Raw genomic sequence first — 15,324 nt, forward strand, 5'->3', positions numbered from 1 at the left:
AAAAAAAATATTAGCTGTAAAGTATAAGAATACAAAAGATGGGTAGTTTATTGTAAAACATAAAAAAAATAAAATATTAGCCGTAAAGTATAAGAATACAAAAGATAAAAAAGATATGTCTATAAAAGAATTACAAAAACAATATCTATTATTATCATAAGTGGAATCTTATCAGTTGTTTATCTACTTTGATACGATAATGAAAAGTAAAAATTTAAATATTATAATTTTTTTATAATAATATTTAATGTATTAAAGTTATAAAAAGTTGATATAGAAGAAAACTATAAAATAAAACATTTTTATTAACTTCTATAATATTATAATTATATAATATTTAAAAATAACTATTATTTATTATAGATTTGTTTTTGACAAATACAAAATTACAAAAGAGTTGCGTTAATAAAGATAAGATAAAAAGAGAAAAAAAAAATAACGTTATCACGGAAAAAATCTATATTATGAATTATTTTTTTTAGAAAAAATGTCAAAATAATAAAAGTATTATTAAAAAATTAATAAATTTAATGAAATAAGAAATTATTATATATTAATAAAAACATTGTTTTTGTAATAAATTATACACTTAAGTAATTCTAATTATTAAATTTAAATTCAAGAATATGCGAAGAACCCGATTCTAATTGAATAATACAATGGCCCTGATAAATTGGACCTTTCCACACAACATCAATCATTCTAGGACCAATAACTTGGCTTCCTAGCATAGTACAAATTCAGGTTAGTTGACAACAAAACAAATAATTCAATTTGCACAGCTAACTTAAATGATAGCTTCACGGCTACCAGAAAATAAAAATGTCCAATTCACAATCTATTTTAGTAATGTAATGATATATATTATTATTTTTAATTAAAAATAAAAACTCTATTAAAATATTAACATTTTTGATAAATAGTGACTAATAAGTATTAATATTTTTGTTTTTAATATAATAAGAAAATAATTATAATTTATTATAAAACCTTATGATTGAAGGAAGTAAAAAGATGTTTGATTTTCAGTATTGTTGGCAACCTGTTTATTGGAAAAAAATTAAACATTATATATAGTTAATCTTGAAAAGATTTTAACTTTAATTTTTTTAATAAACACATATAACAATTAATAAGGACTAAATACATGTTCAATTATAATTATCAATAGAGTTCAACCATAAATACAACTAACAAAATTAAAGTATTATATTAAAAGTGTTTTTACCGCACTTACTAACAATAAAATATGTAATTACTTTTTGTATTAAACCAACTATTTAGTCTAGATTTTTTCATTAATTATTAAAATATCACACACACACACTGAAAGAAACATTGAGACCCACTTTATCTACACAACTTTATCAAGTTGAAGGATTTAAATTGAATATTTACAACCACTAATTATATAACTTTTTTCTTAAAAAAAGTTTTATAGATAATTAATATCTTCAGTAAATGTGCTTACGGTCTATTTGAAATTAAAATCCCAGAAAAAAACTAAGGAATTAAAAATACACTTTTATCTATATAAATTGTATTATTTTCCTTATTCTATAATAGTTCTTTCACCTAAATTAAAGAAATCGTTTAATTTGTCTATTATTAGTAGTATTTACTTATTGGCATAACTAATTTTCTTTCTTTATATTGATTAAATAAAAAACTTAAAAAATAATTGTCAAATGAATTGATGAAGTCATGTCAAACTGCGCGTGATATGAAATCCGCGTGCAAAAGGATTATAACGTGCAACTTCAAGGATTGAAGTTGGAAACATGTACCATGCACGAATATATCTCATATAATGTGTCTATAAATTTTCCATCCCGATAACCACCCTGCAACACCACACATTCCACGCCCTCTTACACCACCAAGGACTCACTTTTCTGCTGTTTTTTCTTTCCACTTTCCAGATTTTACCATTCAATCAACTTAACATGTCTTCCTTTCTTCTTGGGACTACTTTCCTTCCACTCTTACATTCTCATGATAAGCACTGCGGCTCCCCAATTATTTCAAACATCACCACCAAAATCTCACTCACCATTCCACAAAGGGTATGGTTAGCAATTCTAGAATCTTTCAGTTTCAACAGCTAAATTACTAAGCTAAATTACTAATGGATTGGTATCTCATTCTCATTTTCAGATGACCCAAGTGATAGCTGCTGGAGGAGACAATGTTTGTGAGGAGGTGGACAACACAGTGGTGAAAAAAAGTTACCAACCAAATCAACAGTTGAGGAGATCTCTGAATTTCTCGGGAGAGAAGCCATCAACGCCAGTACTGGACACCGTTAATTATCCAATCCACATGAAAAATCTATCCATTCAGGTATACCTATACACAAGCATAATTAACTTGGACTTCGACTTAATTAATTTCCTCCTTCTGCTTGCTCCCATCATTACTCTTGCTGATTTCTTTTCTAGTTTTTGTGAGAGTAGTATTATTGCAATGCCATTCAATGCTTAAATAATGAAACTATTTGTTCTTGATATTTGTATTTGAGTAGGATATATAATTGTAGTATTATATTATAATCAGGAACTTGAAGAGCTGGCGGATGAACTCCGGGAAGAGATTGTTTACACGGTGTCAAAGACCGGAGGGCATTTAAGTTCAAGCTTAGGCGTGGCAGAGTTAACCGTGGCACTTCATCATGTATTCGACACTCCCCAAGATAAGATCATTTGGGATGTTGGTCATCAGGTGGGCGCCCAAAATAATTGGTATTTATGATATATCATAGTTTTCATGTGTCTAACCAGTGAACAATTTGGTGGATTGGCAGACCTATGCTCATAAGATTTTAACCGGAAGGAGATCCAAAATGCACACAATTAGACAAACTGGTGGCCTTGCAGGATTTCCCAAGAGGGATGAGAGTGTCCATGATGATTTTGGTGTTGGTCATAGTTCCACTAGCATTTCGGCTGGCTTAGGTAACAAACAATATACATAATTGAAAAATAAATAAACCCAACTCAATAATAATGTATAATAATGCATATATCAAAATTTGAAGTTAAAAAATGTGTTAAAAGACACTTAGTTCATGCATCTGTAAGTGTAAACATGTGTTACAAGATGTACAATGTATTTAAAGATGAATGATTAAATGATATTCTGCGAAAGCGATGTTACGCAAGAATTATTTCTTGTGTGAGTGAGACATCCATGAAGTTGATGTAATAATGCCTTTACTATAGCAGCCAATTTTTATTTGTGGCCACTAAAAGCGATGAACTTTTCATTTTTTTTTATTGATGAATTTTCTCGTGCATTTCAGGGATGGCAGTGGCTAGAGACTTGAATGGAAAGGATAACCATGTGATTTCGGTGATTGGTGACGGAGCCATGACAGGTGGACAAGCTTACGAGGCAATGAACAATGCTGGCTTTCTTGATACCAATCTTATTATAATATTGAATGAAAATGAACAAGTTTCCCTTCCCACTGCCTCAATTGATGGCCCAGTTCCACCAGTTGGAGCTCTTAGTAAGGCTCTCGCGAGCCTACATACCAGCTCTGAGCCCCATCAACTAAATGAAATCGCAAAGGTATTGGATTATGTATAATAACTACTTTGGGAAAAAATGTATGCATGCATAAAAAAATCTCACGCGGTTAGGTCTACACTTGTACTAGAACTAATATTTGGCGAGAAATGAACAGGGCACGAAGCGAAAGTTTGCATCTCAATTGGATTCCTACGTTAGAGGGATGATAGGGGGAGCTGGTGCTTGTTTATTCGAAGAGCTTGGGCTCTTCTACATAGGCCCAGTAGATGGGCATGACATGGAAGACCTTGTACACATCCTGAAAAGTGTGAAGGGCATGCCAACACTTGGAGCTGTTCTCATTCATGTAATCACCGAGAAAGGGAAAGGTTATCATCCAGCTGAAGTTGCTGCGGACAAGATGCACGGTAATTTAGTTACTACATAAATTTATTCTATTCTTTCGCAATTATGAATCAATTGTACTTCACTGCGTCCTCCGTAACATTTACACTGTGCAATTGGCTTGATGTGTTTTATTATTTATTTGTGTAGGTGTTGTGAAATTTGATCCCAAGTCAGGGAAGCAGTTGAAATCCAAGACTAGCACTCTGTCTTACACACAGTATTTTGCCGAGTCTTTAATAGCAGAAGCTGAAGTTGATGAGAAAATAGTTGCAATCCATGCTGCAATGGGAGGGGGTACAGGGCTTAACCTGTTTCAAAAGCGTTTTCCAGAAAGATGTTTCGATGTTGGGATAGCAGAACAACACGCCGTAACCTTTGCTGCTGGCCTAGCTGCTGAGGGTTGTAAACCCTTTTGCGCAATTTACTCTTGTTGGTATCTAAGAAAATTATCTCTTTATTAAGAAACTTTGAAATACAAGCTCACACAGAATACTTCACTCTTTCTTTCTCACAACACTCTAAAAGCTTACATACACCACTATATTTCTCTCTTCCTTCACGGAACACTACACAAGCACTATTTATTTTTCTTTCACTTTCTTGATATTTTACACACACACGGTGCTTCTATTTATAGCAAAGCATAGACAAAACAATCCAAAACGTAGTGGAGTAGCTGAAAATGGTGGACACTAAAATCCAAATTTGAGTGGTATGGTGGGCAACTTAATGGAGCAAAATGGATGGTGCAGAATGGAGATAATGGTCAGAGTGGAAGACCCATGATGGGTGGTTGGTTGTCCACTAAGTTTATTTTACAAAACTCCTCCATAAACTTAATGGACTTTGTATCCTTCTGTCATGCCAATCAACTTCCTTAAATCTTGGAATGACCTTGTTGGTAATGGTTTTGTGAATATATCTGCAATTTGCTTCTTGCTTTCTACATGTTCAAGTTCCACGCTTCCTTCTTTCAACTTTTCACGGATGAAATGAAAACGAACATCAATATGCTTGCTTCTCTCATGATTTACCGGGTTCTTTGCTAACTCTATTGCCGATCTATTATCTACTCGGATCAACACCTTTTCTTCTTGCATTATCTCCAAACTTTGCAACAGGTTTCTGAGCCATATTGCATGTCGGACACTCCAGGATGCTGCCACATACTCAGCCTCACATGTGGATAGCGTCACGATGGGTTGCTTCTTTGATAGCCAAGTAAATGCTGTATCTCCCATGAAGAAAACATAGCCAGTTGTGCTCTTTCTATCATCTATATCTCCACACCAATCACTATCTGAATATCCACTAAGCCGGTAATGATCTGAGTTGGTGTACAATAATCCAAAAGACATGGTTCCCTTTACATACCTTAGTATCCGCTTTAGTGCTTTCCAATGAGAATACCTTGGCTCCTCCATAAATCGGCTTGTGATTCCTACACTTAGCATCAAGTCTGGTCTTGTATTTGTCAAGTATCTCAGACTTCCAATCAAACTGCGATACCTTGTTGCATCAACTCGATTTCCATCTCCGTGTCTGGACAGTTTTGTTCCAGGTTCCATAGGAGTAGAAACCGGATTGCACTTCATCATCTTTGCTTTCTTCAATATCTCCTCAGCATACTTCTTTTGAGACACAAAAATTCCTTTTGTGCTTTGGTCCACCTCCAAACCAAGAAAGTACTTCATAACACCCAGATCAGTCATCTCAAATTCCTTTTTCATCACCTTCTTAAACTCTACGACCAACTCATTTCTGCTTCCCATGAAGATTAAATCATCTACGTATAGAGCAACGAACAACATATCTCCTTTGTTCTTCTTTAGGTATAGAGCATGCTCATACGGACACTGCTCATAACCATTCTTCTTGAAGTAGGTGTCAATTCTCTCATTCCAGGCTCGAGGAGCTTGTTTCAAACCATACAATGCTTTCTTCAGCTTCAACACCTTTTTTTCTTCACCTCTTCTCATGTAACCAAGAGGTTGCTCTACATAGATCTCTTCTTTTAAAATTCCATTTAGAAATGCTGATTTCACATCCATCTGCTGTATCTTCCATCTGTGTTGTGCTGCTAAAGAAAATAGCAGTCGGATTGTCTCCATTCTTGTTACTGGAGCAAACACTTCATCATAGTCAATTCCTTTTTGCTGTTTATAACCCTTCACCACGAGACGAGCTTTGTAACGTTCCACATCTCCATTTGCATTGATTTTCTTCTTGTATACCCATTTTAAGCCAATTGGTTGAGCTCCTATGGGTAGATCTGTCAGCTCCCAGGTTTCATTTTTTTCAATTGAGCTGATTTCTTCGTCCATTGCTTTCTTCCATCTTCCATCGATCACAGCCTCTTCAAATTTGACATCTTCTGCTCCTGCCAACAAACATATTACATGTACCTCATCAGTGGAGTTGTAAATGTCTTGTAAACTTCGAGATCTAGGTTGCACAGGCTCATCTTCTTCATCAGAATAATTGTTGATTCTCTCAGCTATAGTCTCTAGGTTTCTTTCAGAAGCTTTCTCAGATATTGTTGAGTTCTCTTCTCCAGACTCCGAGTTCCATGATGACTTCTCCTTCATGTTGTCCCAGCTCCATTCACTTTCCTCATTAACTTGGACATCCCGGCTTACAACTACCGTGTTTGTAATTGGGTTATAAAGTTTGTATGCTTTTGCTTTTTCATCGTACCCAATAAAAACATATTTCTTGCTTTTGTCTTCTAGTTTTGTTCTGTGCTGAGTAGGAACATGACCATAAGCCATGCTGCCGAAAACCCTAAAATGGCTGACATTCGGCTTTCTCCCTCTCCATGCTTCTTGTGGAGTTATTCCATCTAGTTTAGTATGTGGACACCTGTTTTGCACATAAACTGCACATTGTACTGCTTCTGCCCAGAACTTCTTTGGCATATTCTTCCCTTTAAGCATGGTTCGAACCATATCAAGAATGGTCTGATTCTTCCTTTCAGCAACACCATTTTGTTGTGGGGAGTATGGAGCTGTAAGAAATCGTTTTATCCCATGTTGTTCACAGTATTCATTAAACTTTGTTGAAGTGAATTCACCTCCCCTGTCTGATCGGACAGCTTTTATCTGTTTGCTGGTCTCCTTCTCCACCATTAGTCTGAACTTCTTAAATGCATCAAAAGCTTCTGATTTCTCTTTTAAGAAATATACCCAAGTCTTCCGAGAGAAATCATCTATGAACGAAATAAAGTATTTCTTACCACTGAATGAATAAGGAGAGATTGGTCCACACAGGTCAGTGTGTATCAGACCGAGTTGTTCTTCTGCCTTGAACTCAGTTGACTTCGGAAACTTAGTCCTCGGATGTTTTCCGAGTACACACTCTTCACAAAACTTCTTTTCAAATTCTACATCAGGTAGTCCGCGTACTAATTGCTTCTCTAATAGTTCAGTCAGACCTCCAAAGTTCAAGTGGCCAAACCGGAAATGCCATACCATAGCTTCATCCTTCACATCAAGCTTCAGACACTTGTTTTTCAGAATATTCAGCTCCAACTTATACATCCGGTTTTTCTTCATTTCTACTCGTGCAATCAGACGACCGCTTTTATCTTTCAAATATAGTACTCGATCTTTTATCAGAACTGAGTTGCCTTTTTCCATCATTTGACCCATGCTTAAAATATTACTTTTCAACTCGGGAACATAGTAGACATCCCTTATTTCTCCAATCCGTCCATCCTTCTGTATGTGTCGGATTGTTCCACGCCCTTTTACAGCCACCTTGGAATCATCTCCAAATGAGACATGTCCGATTTCAACTTTGATGAGTTCGTTGAACAAACTCTGATCTCCGCACATGTGGTTACTTGCCCCTGTGTCTAAGTACCAAACAGAATTGTTTGAACAGTTTGGCACAAGCTCAGCTTCTGGATCTTTTGACATCAATAAGATCCCAATTTCTTCATTGGTTTCCTCAGTAAGAAAATTTGTTTCCTTTTTCTTTTCAGCCTGACAATATTTTTCTATGTGGCTTGGCTTCCCACAATTATAGCAATTCCCTGATCTGCACTCGTTTGCATAGTGGCCAATTTTGCCACACCTGAAACATTCAATTCCTGACTTAGATCGACCTCCTCGACCTTTTCCTTGACCACGTCCACGCCAATTCTGTTGTCTGGTCTGGTTTGTGTCGGCTTCAAATTCACCTCTGCCACGTCCACCTCTGCCACGTGTACCGCGTCCTCGGCCACCTCTTCCTCTTCCTCTAGGATCTTGGCTCTGAGTGTTCCGAGTTCCTCTTAAGTCAAGTTGCACTTGTAGTGCTTGGTCAAGAGGTTCTTTCATTTTTCTTCTCCTTTGTTCATGGGCCTCAAGTGACCCAGTAAGCTCTTCAACTGAGAGTGTTGAGAGGTCCTTCGATTCCTCAATAGCACAAACTATGCTTTCGAAATCATTTGTTAGTGATCTCAAAATTTTCTCTACCACCCTGCTGGCTGGCAATTCCTCTCCATTTTTACAGATTTGATTTGCCACTGCTTCCACCCGAGATATATACTCGGTTACTCTTTCTTTTTCCTCCATTCTCAAACTTTCAAACTCGCCTCTGAGTGTTTGAAGCCTGACTTGCTTAACTCGGTTGTCACCTTTATATACTTTCTCCAAAATCTGCCATGCTTCTTTTGAAGATTTAGCATTTACTATCTTCTCAAAGCCAGATTCATCCACAGCTCGGTACAATATGTATAGAGCTGATTTATCCTTCACACGCGTTTTCTTCAACGCTGCAAGTTGGGCAACCGTCTGTGCTTCGTCATCTGTGGGTTCTTCGTACCCACTCTCCACTACATCCCATATGTCTTGGGATCCCAAAAGAGCTCTCATTTGCACACTCCAATTGTCATAATTAACTTTCTTTGACAATTGGGGTAGAGACATACTGTTTGCAAAGTTTGTCATTTCTCACTCTCTTTTTTTAACTCGAACACTCAGACTGTGAAAGCTCTGATACCAATTTGTTGGTATCTAAGAAAATTATCTCTTTATTAAGAAACTTTGAAATACAAGCTCACACAGAATACTTCACTCTTTCTTTCTCACAACACTCTAAAAGCTTACATACACCACTATATTTCTCTCTTCCTTCACGGAACACTACACAAGCACTATTTATTTTTCTTTCACTTTCTTGATATTTTACACACACGGTGCTTCTATTTATAGCAAAGCATAGACAAAACAATCCAAAACGTAGTGGAGTAGCTGAAAATGGTGGACACTAAAATCCAAATTTGAGTGGTATGGTGGGCAACTTAATGGAGCAAAATGGATGGTGCAGAATGGAGATAATGGTCAGAGTGGAAGACCCATGATGGGTGGTTGGTTGTCCACTAAGTTTATTTTACAACTCTTCCTTCCTACAAAGAGGTTATGATCAGGTCAGGACTCATTTAACTTTGTACAACTGATCCAAACTATCTTTTTTTCTTTCTTTCAATTGTTTGCATGCTTGAAATTATTCGTGGAATCGACCCTCTGACATTTTTGCCTTGTGGTCCATGCAGGTAGCACATGATGTGGACCTTCAAAAGCTTCCTGTTAGATTTGCGTTGGACAGAGCTGGGTTAGTTGGTGCAGATGGTCCAACTCATTGTGGGGCATTTGATACAACATTCATGGCTTGTTTGCCAAACATGGTGGTCATGGCTCCGTCGGATGAGACCGAACTGATGCACATGATAGCCACTGCTGCAGCCATAGATGATAGGCCAAGTTGCTTTAGATATCCAAGAGGGAATGGTGTAGGTTCCGTTCTTCCTCCCAACAATAAGGGCACACCACTGGAGGTGCTTATTTCAACTAGTCCTTTTAGTCTCATAAATTATCTTGTTTTTTCTCCCCAGATTGCTTGGTTTTTTTCTGATTGAGAAATGAAATGTAGGTGGGCAAAGGAAGGGTGTTAAAGGAGGGAAGTAGAGTGGCTCTTGTTGGTTATGGAACGATGGTTCAGAGTTGCATGGAAGCGGCTAAGGTTCTTGAAGCTCATGGCATCTCAACAACTGTGGTTGATGCACGATTTTGTAAGCCTCTGGATGGAGATTTGATGAGGCAACTGGCCAGAGAGCATGAGATTCTTATCACAGTGGAAGAGGGATCTGTGGGAGGATTTGGTTCTCATGTTTCTCATTTTCTGGGATTAAATGGTCTTCTTGATGGTAATCTCAAGGTGAGGCTTTTTTTCTGCTCTTCTTCGTATGCAGATGGATGGTGTATGGTGTATTGATTAAGCAATGTGTTTTTGATATGATACAGTGGCGAGCGATGACATTGCCTGACATGTATATAAACCATGGATCTCAGAAAGATCAAATTGCAATGGCAGGGCTGAGTTCAAACCACATTGCAGCAACTGCTTTGTCATTAACCAATGTGAATTGGGATAGTCGTTTGCTTCTCAGCCTACAGATATGAATCTTAACACAAGTTGTGGGTTGTGTCCCTTAAATACCTGTACATTGCTAGCTATCATATCCCCAACAGTATCACAATAAAGTGATTATCATGCTTTGGTGTAAACAAACAAGAGATAAAGGATATATTTTGTACAATTGTGAAAGTGTGACAGTAATTATGATGTGTTTTCTAATTTTGAAAGTTTAACTCTAGATAAAATTAATTTCAATTTTCTGATATAATAATTTAATATGTAAAATTTAATATATGTATAGAATTTAATATATAGATGTATAAAATTGTAATATATATATATATATATATAATGCTGTTTTTCAACATTTTGAAATTATAATTATTATTTTTAAACCGCATGTCTATCCAATTTAAAACTATTTGAATTAAAAGTTAAACTGATAGATTGCTTCAAATTAAGCGGAGCTTAATATATTTTATTAACAAAATACTTAATCATATATTATAGTAGCATGCATTTCTTTATACCATTTTACTAGTAAAATGTAATTTTTTTCCCAGTCTTATATTCTTTATATATTAGGCCTGTAAGTGTTAGTATGGCAAGTAAAGTTTTTATTTTAGATCTTCTCCAAAAATTGTTTACAAGTATATTTTTATTAAATTAATTATAAAAATATGTTTAAAAATAAATTTTAATTAAATATTATAAGTGAATGTTAAATTTTATTAATATAAAAAATGACATTTAATGAATTAATAGTTTCTTTTTAATAAACCATAATTTTGTTTAAGTAAAAGAAAATAATTATATATATAATAGGGGTTTGTTAACGCGTACAACTGTTTTTCCGTTGGTACATTTTAGCAATGCGTCGGGTTTTAGTAGACAAAAATATTCTTATATATCATGAATTCTAATCTTAAAATACCCTTACCTTAAAACTTAGAATCATGATATATAAAGGTATTTTTGTCTACTAAAATTCTATACACATTACTAAAATATACCAACTGAAAAACATACCTACGCAATATATATATATATATATATATATATATATATATATATATATATATATATTCTTATGAATACTCTTTGAATGAACAAGATGATAATAACATTATAGACATAAGTCAATAGAAAAAAAAAGTAGTTAGTGATTAAATAATTTGATTCTCAAACCCATGACAAGGAGGAAGAGATTGAAATAGCTTATATAGAGATAGTTGGAAAATGCTTAAAACTTGAAAATATTTGAAACATAATAATTTGTTCTATTTTAATGGATCAGATTTATTTGCAGAATTAAATATCTTGAAAAAAAAAATTATGATTGGAAAATAATAAATCAATTGATATTTTTAATTATATGAAAAGAATAAATTATTTTCTAAATGCATATACATAGTTTACAGAAAAATGATAACAACTTCAATTACTTTATTCGAAAAGTGTTCTTTAAAACTAAAGATAATAAAAAATTATTTAATATAATCAATATCTTAATAAAGATTAGATATATTGACCTTATTATATATTAAAAAATAAATTTTAAATGAAATTAATTATGACAAATAAAAGATATTTTTTTGTTAAATTACTAAGATTTCTTTCACTGGGCCTGCAATCAGTTGTGCCATAACATTAAGGTTATACTTTAGGTAGCCCCACTATTACTAACTACACCTTCAGAACATTAGTTAAAAACTCAAACACTTTTCATCACTGCGTCACTCCAACAATGCCTCTGTTACCCTTGTTACCGCTGCACCACTGCTTTAGGAAATGAAAAAGAGAGGGAGAATTCTGTAGAGGAAGAAAAAGATAGATAATGCAAAAGAAAAAACTTATTCCAAAAAGTTTATTTTTTTCAAACCATATTTCATATGTTCTGGAAAGTTCTTTCGATAATATACTTGATGTAATAGCATGTTCCAGAGACATTATATTATTTCTGAAAGTTTATTCCAGAAATTTCATTCTAAAAAACTTATTCCAGAATGTATTTGAAGCAGTTCAAATTTTTTGTTTCGGAAATTTTATTTTCATAACTTTGTTTCGGAAATTTTGGAAAGCTTGTTTCTGAAAGTTTTCAGAATATGTAATCCGAAAATTGTTCTATGGAGAGTAAAATGATCATTTTGAAAAATTGAAAAGATGGTCAAGAAATAGTGGAGGTGCACGAAGTAAAAGCCTAAAATAAACTAAACGAGGCATAATAAGTGAAATATTTAGATGTGGCCTACTACTCAAATGATGCACCGACACTTTAATCTGAATGTGTCTGACATGTATTTGTATTTGATATGTATTTGTGTTTAAGATTTTAATGTATTTGATATGTAATAGTACTTTTATAATGATAATAATTTATATTTCTCTTGTGTTGATTATGTTTAATACATATAATTTAATTTGGATTCGAACAACAAAATCATATATTTATCTTATTTTTAAGAATTTTTGTATATTTTTTAATATACATATTTCAAGATAAAAGTATAAGTGTATAACATATAATAACATGTATGTTGTATCCATGTATCATATTCATGCATCATAACCAGTCAATAATCAAATTTAATATTAAAGATTCGTCTAACATTAAAAGACAATTCTATCCATACACTAATCAAACGAGTCTAGTAATAAATACTAGGTAAGTATGTCTATATCATTCCGTACGTTGATTAGACAAAAATAATTACACAAGTCTAGGAATATAATGATTAGATGTGTAAAGCAAAAACTATTAGACGAGTTTATCGATGTATTGATTAGATGAGTCTAACAATACACATTGGACAAGTTATTCATACATTGATTAAATGATACTAGCAATATATATTAGACAAGTTTTTCCAAACACAAATTAAACAAGTTTATTAATACACATTAGATAAGTTTATTCATTCACTGATTAGATGAATATTGTAATACACATTAGACAAATTTTTTCATACACTTATTAAATTAATATAATAAAAGGACATTATATGGGTTTCACAATACACATTAGACAAATTTGTCTATATAATATTTAGATGAGTATAATAAAAAATATTATGAGTCATTTCATACATTGTTTAGATAAGTTTAAGAACACACGTTAGATAAGTATGTCCACATACTAATAAGCTAAGTATTGCAACCCAAATTTAATGGATTTGTTCATATACTAATTAGATGAGTCTAAGTTAGAAATGTCTCTTCATACACATATTATTTGTAGTGTTAATAAAATGGATCACCCGACCCGATTCGACTTAGTCCACCATAGGTTGGTCACTTAGTGAGTCAACCCAACCTGACTCACTAATTAGTGAGTCAACCCAACCTGACTCACTAATTAGTGAGCCAAAAAAAATTTAAACTCAGGTCAACCCACCACTAATTGGTGAGTTAAACAGGTTGACTCATTGGCTCACTTAATTACAAGCTTTTTTTAATTAAAGAAAATAACATTTTTTTCTAATTTTAATTAAAATAAAGAGAAAAAGTTTTAAATTAGATTTATGGTCAATCAAACATAAGATTTCATTAACACAAATATTTCATAAAATCTCAACAAAAAGTTTTAATGGCTTCATAACGATTCAAATTTGTTTCTGTATAAAAATTGAGTTACTAAGTATAAATTTATAGATTTTCCATGTTATCTAATTATATCATACAAAAATAATTTGCGAGTCTTTGTTTCAATATTTTGTAAAATAATTAACTTAACAAAAAATACTTATTAGAAAAATTAGGTGAGCTGGTGAGCCAATCCAGCTCACCACATATTTGACCTGGATGAACTGAGAGTTCTTAGTGAGTCAGGCTTAAAATTGACTAGTATCGAAATTTCAAATTTTCTTGCAACCAAACTCGACGCAAACCCATAGTGGATTAGGTTCGCTTGTGGGTTCTAACCTCTTTTAACAACACTGATTATATGAGTTTATTAATATAAATTAGATAAATTTGTCCATATACTTATTGAACGAGTCTAATAATACATATAAGATGAGTATCCATATAAGTATTAGAAGTGTCTAACACCACATATTGGTTAAGATTGTCAATGCACTCACTAGACGAGTCTAACAATACATATTAGACAAGTTTGTTCATACACTTATTTGTATTTTCAGCGAGTTTACTCAACTAATTTTTACATATCCGATATATTTTGAAAGAGTGTAGTCTATATTTTTACAGTAGTTTTATCCTTTATATTTTTATTTTATTTTTATAAAGTTTACTATTTATATTTATATTTTGATAAACATATTGACTTTCTAATGTAAATAATTTTTTTAGGTTGATTGTATTCTAAATTTAATTATAAACTTAAAAATAATTATAATTATGTGTATGCTTTCAAAAGTTATACTTATTTTTCTAAACAGTATAATATTAACAGCAGCAGGAAATATACAAAACCCTACCTTTTTTACTATATTGTCTAAATTTAACTATACATAAATATAATATATGTAATATCTTTGAACTTGCTTTACAAATAAAACATTTCTATGGTACGAGTTAGATTTATTTCCAAGGGGTTATGAAGTCCCAACAGAGCTTTTATCAGGGACCATATCAAGTATTTTAGTTATTTGGACAGATTCTTCCTAACTGCAAATTAATTCACAAAATAAAGTATTGATATAATGTTTCAAATATAAAGACCCAAAATTTAATTATTGTCTTAATTAGTTTTTAATGCACAAACATGTCTAACTCTTGATGGTGCCCTGAAGTTTTGATTATATGCTTTGATTCAGTGTGGAAGTGTGGTCCTAGTTAACTTGTTATTTGTTTTTTTTTTTAATTTAATTAAGTTTTAAATTTAAACATTTTTAACTGAATTTATACAAATATTATTTTATTGAGTATTTAAACTTTGCATATTTTTTTAATTGGGTATTTATTGTTTGAAGGTACTGTTATGAGAAATAATGTGACTATTATTACTTATATTGTCATTTGTGATGTGTTTTTATATGA

The 15,324-nt window shown here is 32.8% G+C and overlaps 1 pseudogene; it reads left to right on the plus strand.

Moving 5' to 3' along the window:
* Window positions 1–1,847: 1,847 nt before the first annotated feature.
* LOC108322120 (probable 1-deoxy-D-xylulose-5-phosphate synthase 2, chloroplastic) lies at window positions 1,848–10,504 on the plus strand (annotated as a pseudogene).
* Window positions 10,505–15,324: the final 4,820 nt, after the last annotated feature.

Source organism: Vigna angularis, chromosome 1, assembly GCF_016808095.1.
Source record: "Vigna angularis cultivar LongXiaoDou No.4 chromosome 1, ASM1680809v1, whole genome shotgun sequence".
Classification (NCBI taxonomy): domain Eukaryota; kingdom Viridiplantae; phylum Streptophyta; class Magnoliopsida; order Fabales; family Fabaceae; genus Vigna; species Vigna angularis.